The sequence below is a fragment of the Humulus lupulus genome, chromosome 5 (assembly GCF_963169125.1).
Source record: "Humulus lupulus chromosome 5, drHumLupu1.1, whole genome shotgun sequence".
Lineage (NCBI taxonomy): Eukaryota > Viridiplantae > Streptophyta > Magnoliopsida > Rosales > Cannabaceae > Humulus > Humulus lupulus.
The window spans coordinates 229,576,414-229,582,326 of record NC_084797.1 but is presented as its reverse complement, the minus strand read 5'-3'; positions in this window follow the sequence as shown (position 1 = coordinate 229,582,326).

The following is a 5,913-nucleotide window of genomic DNA, read 5'->3' as shown; positions in this document are numbered from 1 at the left end:
CCCAAAAGATTTCTAGATCTACTTCTTCACATGCATATATATATTGAATCAATGACATGAATAGAAAAATTACCTCAGGTCCTTCCTTGCTGCTATCTTTTCGTATGGCTAAATCCTCGAGATCTCACACCAAGATCTTCCAAAATGTTCTCAGGCACACAAAGAACGAGTGTGGGCTCGCTATACAAATAATATGCAATAAACTATTTATCAGATGTTCTCAACACATGAGATCTGATAAAGTTTTGGACCTAGGTTTTGTGAAGAACAATGACTTTTGATTATATCACTATTCTCTTTCTCTGAGAGAGATTTCTAGATATTTTTCTATCCCTGAAAAGTTACGTTCTGTGAAAAACTGATATCCTATATTTAATATATCATATATATTAAAATATTTGTTATTTTAAACAAATTCAAAATAACTGATGAATTATCAGATTTTTGTTTAAATAATAATATTTTAATCATATTAAAATATCTCATTATTTATTTAATATTTAAATAACTAAAATTGTGGAATCAAGAAACCGAGTACTCTTTCTTATGCGTGTAGCACAGTGCCTGTGCACAGTGCCACACGTGTACCACATGCCTGTGATGGCATGTGATTTTTCCCAATTTTTATTATTATTTAAATACCGAAAATCCCAAAAATAAATTAATTCAAAATTAATTATATTTTTGTTAAATCAAATAATTAATTAATTACACATAATTAAGCAATAATTTTGTTTGATACATAGAAAAATATTTTACATATCACATAAGTCCTTCTTGCCCATTTTTGTATTTACCTTTGTCAGTGATTGTTTGAGCCATTTCGGGGACCATGGACCTATAATATTAAGCTCCAATAAATAAAATAAATAATTAAACTCTTTAATTATAATAGTTTATTTATTAATTCTGATATTACTCCACTATTAATTCAGAATTGCATTCTTTATGTTATAGATATACTTTTACAGAAATCTTTTCTTAAGTTGTCCATTGATATAACCATCTTACAATAGTTCAACCCTCTAATTAATTAGTTCATAAATTAGAATGGAAGAATTACCATTTTACCTTTCTAATTTACTTCTTATTCCTTAAGTACCATTAATTCACTAGTGAATAATTAATCTATAATCTAATTATAGATTTGAGCTCAAAATCATTCAGTTCCAGAATTAACCCTTAAGGGAACTAATATACGATCCGTTAGGAAAGATTAGATTCCGTATTTTTGATACATGTTCCCAGCCATCCATGATATTAAATCTCCAAAACAAAAGTCATTAGCCTCATTCTTTGAAGAGACCTTAACGAATGAATCAAAAGATTTAATAAACATGAACAGGAGTTCATGAACACTCAGGATTTAAGTTGATCTATAAATGATCATCAGTTATGATATGAATTACAAGTCTTTATTGTTAAATGGTTTTTGGATAAAGACTTTAATTCATATCGGTCCATGTCATATATAATCATATTATATAAAGCACATTTACCGAGATGTCTTTCCACATCAATAATCCGAATCTAGATTATTTGTATCATTATGATACTCAGTAAACCGTACTTACAACTCCAATTAAAGAATTCCATAACTTTAATTTGTTGTTGTTGACTATTTTTATTCTTTCATGTGATCTTAATTCTCTCGTACTAATACAATATCACATCCTCAATAATGAATATGGAATTTTTCTGATATTTACAAAATTATTCAAACAATAATTTAACAATCTATATATGACAATAATAATAAACCATCGTATTTATTTATTCACAGAAAAAAACAAATGTCTTTACATGCTTTTAGGACACACTCCTAACACTCATAAGTTTCCTATCTTTGCAAATTCAGCTCGTGAACTTTTGTTCTTTTAAAATATTTCTTTTTTTTGTACATGTCTTAATTGAGTTTGTTTCTCGTGCAGCCATATTTGCTAGGACGAAAAAATATGTGATCCTTGGGGGTCAATATGAGAAATTATTCGATCTTCCCCCTGGCGAAAATGATTATTGCCAGGTCGTGAGCGATGCCACCATGTTGGCATGTAAGCTGATCGGTGAAGGTCAGACACTAGCCCTGAGGACCCGAGTTCCCCTTCCGGTGATTCCCGAGCTTCCCTCCTCACAAGAGGCCGTGCCAACTGTTGAGGACAAGAAGAGGCCGAGGTACCTTTCATTCAGAAAAGAAGGACTCTCGAGGCTGACGAAGGATCTGATCCGAATCTGGCTGCTTCTGGGGCAGCAGCTGGCCCCTCCGGCCAAGGTAACACATACCTTTTTAGGGAGTTAGATAGGGTTGTTGCCGACTTTAAGTTAGTTTGCTATAACCTGAACCAACTCGTTAGTCGCCATCCTACTAACGTGGACCTAAATGTAACCCTTCTCCGGTGCATAGATCACCCAGTGGTATGCTATGACCATAGCTACCCTAGAGGCATTGTAGTAGTTGATAACACCCTAAACTTTAGATCCACCATTTTTGAAGAATACGGGACAAACCGTAGGACCTGAACTTCTTTGCTCCAGGGTGCATTTTCCCCTGGGTTTAGACAATACGTAGATGAATCTAGCCCCGAGGAAGTACCTGAACCCTTTAAGATCCAAGAAATATTAACTTTAGATTCTCCTTCTCCTCCATTAATTCCAAGGCCGGAGGTCATGCCTATCCTGGTCAAAACACCCGAGCTGGTGATAATAGATTCATACCTTAGCCCGGAGGGTAGGATCTTTGTTTCCTCCTCTTTCTTTATATATGTTTTGAAAGCATCATTTATGTGAACTAAGTCCCTTTGTTCTTTTTAGGCGAAGAGATGGAATCGACCGGAGCTCCTGACCTACGGAATGCCTTTCAAGCTAAGAAAACCGGCATGTGCCCCGTCATGAAGAGGCCCAGGGTGGCGAATAAGACCACCCCAGCAATAGGGAATACTTCGAAATCCACTGCTAAGGGTAAGGACACGAGCTCAGCTCGGGAACCAGTTCTGATGACCTCTGTCACCGTTGGGCAAGTTCCCCCTCCCCTACCTTGACCCATGCCTCAAGTAATACAAACTGATGCCCCCACCGTCCGAATATCGGTTGATCCTCAGGACCTGGAAAAGATCCTTAAAGCCTTTTGGGGTATCGTATATGAGACAACGACTCATATGGTGGTCCACGCCTATAAAGCCAGTGTGAGGGACCTAAGAACCATAGAGGAACGCAGTTCGGAGAATGTCTTTGAGTCCACCATGGGGATGAACCTCACCGTGAGTTCTTTTCCCATATTTGGTGATGAATTTTTTTTACTATGTACTTCATCTTATATTTTTGACTTGTTTTGTTATTTTGTAGTCCGTCCTGGCCCAATACTGCAACATAACTCGTGCTAGTGCCAGAAATGAAGAGCTCCGGGTCGAGCTGGACGTTGCCAAAGTTGCCTTGAATGCTGCTAAGGAAGGTGAGCAGGCCGCCAAAGCTGCCTTGACAGCTGCTCAAAAGAATGAGAAGGCTGCCAAGGCTGCTCTCACCTCTTCCTAAGAAAAAGAGCAGGGCGCAAAGACAGCACTGTCCGCCTCCCAAGCTCAGACCGTAGAAGCGAGCCATCGTGCTGAACAGCTTCAGGTCGAGATTGGTGAGCTCAAAGCAAAACTCCTCGAGGCCGAAGTTAAAGCCAAGGAGGAAAAGGCGGCGTCATCATTAGCCATGGAGAAGATGGTATACCATTGTTGGGCTTTCAACCACGACGGTAACTTCTCTTTTATGTAACCCGGGCTGTGGGATCCGTACCTTGCTAAATTCAAGGCTCGGTTCTTGCAAGAACCCTCAGAGACTGGTGAGGCATCCGAAGCGCCGGAGGGAGACGGCGAGGAGGTCACTTCTGCGGGGCGAGCTGACAGGGTCCAATGATATGATTTTCTTTGTAATTGTCTAAGTCTTTTGATATTAAACAATTTCCTTCGGGCTTAGTTCGAGGTTTTTTCTCCTCGATGTGACAATATATTTGTTTGTCTTATTTTAATATATATCTAACTTTTGATCCATTCGTGTTTCCTATATTAACTTCTCTTGCTTATGAATCCTTAGACTCTTGTACGTTCAAGATTTTAGGAATCGACTTTTAGATCGAGATATATCTTATCAAACTTGGTTATATCCAAGTTTTTGTTTGCTTATTTGTATCATGTCTGTTAAGAATCAGGCCTCGAACCTATTTATATCCAGGATTTTAAATAATTTAAACTTAGTTTGTGCTAGGTTTATTGAAAACTCGAGGTTTAAAAAGTCGTTGAATAATCATTTTTTCCAAACTTCTAAGTTTCGGACCTGGTTACGTCCAGGGTTTTAAATGATTTAAACTTAGTTCGCGCTAGGTTTATTGAAAACTCAAGCTTTAAAAAGCCGTTGAATGATCACGTTTTCCAAGCTTCTAAGTTTTTTGATCTTATCCGAGCAGGCTTAATTTTGCCAACTTCGGTTATGTGCCCCCCAAGTAACCAGAATGTATAAACTTTCTTGGTTGTTTTTACAAATACTAGAACACGCGCTTGTAATAACAGCACTAAGAAATAGTTATTTAACAATCCATCTATTATTTAATAAAAACAACTTTTATAAATAAGCCTTACATTGATGGTGCTACTATTGATAATACTTTTTTTCAAATGCAGAGCATTCCAGGTCCGTGGGATTACTTCCCCATTCAGTCGAGCTATCTTGAAAATTCCTTCATGCAAAACTTCTACGACCTGGTATGGTCCCTCCCAGTTTTGGGCCCAATACACCATCCTTGGGGTCTTTATTTTCCAAGAAGACCCTTCGGAGAACTAGGTCGCCCGATCCAAGTCTGCATCACTTAACTTTAGAATTAAAATAGCGAGTGATTTTATGTTGATAATGGGCGAGCTGTAACTGTGAATCCTCTCGTTTTTCTTCAATCAGATCGAGAGATGAATTAAGTAGTCCATCGTTCTGTTCTTGATTAAATGTCCATTTCCTGTGAGTAGCTACCATGGCTTCAATTGGAAGTACGGCGTCGCTTCCAAAAGTTAAGGAAAAAGGAGTATGCCCCGTGGAGGTCATGTGAGAAGTTCGATAGACCCAAAGTACTTGCTGGAGCTGTTCGGGCCATAATCCTTTGTCTTCGTCTAACCTCTTCTTTAGGCTTGCCTTAAGGGTTTCGTTTACAACCTCGACCTGCCTGTTGGCTTGCGGATATGCTACTGACGAGAAACTCTTCGTGATGCCATATTTTTCACAAAAGTCAATGAAGAGATCGCTGTCGAACTGTGTCCCGTTGTCTAACACGATCTTTTTAGGAAGCCCAAACTGACATATGGTTACCAGAGGCTCGGCTTCTACCCACTTCGTGAAGTAGTCGATCGCCACCACCGCGTAATGAACTCCCCCATTTCCCATAGGTAGGGAGCCTATTAGGTCGATTCCACATACTGCAAATTTCCATAGGGATGAAATCATCGTTAGCTCAACCGGAGCAGCTCCGGCAACCATAGGGAAACACTGGCATTTTTCGCACTTCTGAACATACGAGATCAAGTCTTTCGTTAAAGTGGGCCAGAAATAGCCATGCCTTAGTATCTTTAGTGTCAGGTTTTCCCCCCAGCATGATCTTCACAAAAGCCTTCGTGTATTTCTTGTAAAATGGTTTTGGCTTCCTCGGGTAGAACACATAGTAGGAGGGGTAATGAATGGCCACACCGATATAAGGTTCCATCTACTATTATGTACCGAGGATCTTGATAAAGTATATTTCTCGTGTCTTTTCTGTCATCAGGTAACTTTCAAGTTGCGAGGTATTCCATTATGGGAGTTATCCAGGTCGGCCTTAAATCGATCATTCCGACTTCTATCACTTCTCCTGTCACGCTCGGGCTCTCCAAGAACTCCACTGAAACCACATTCAATATC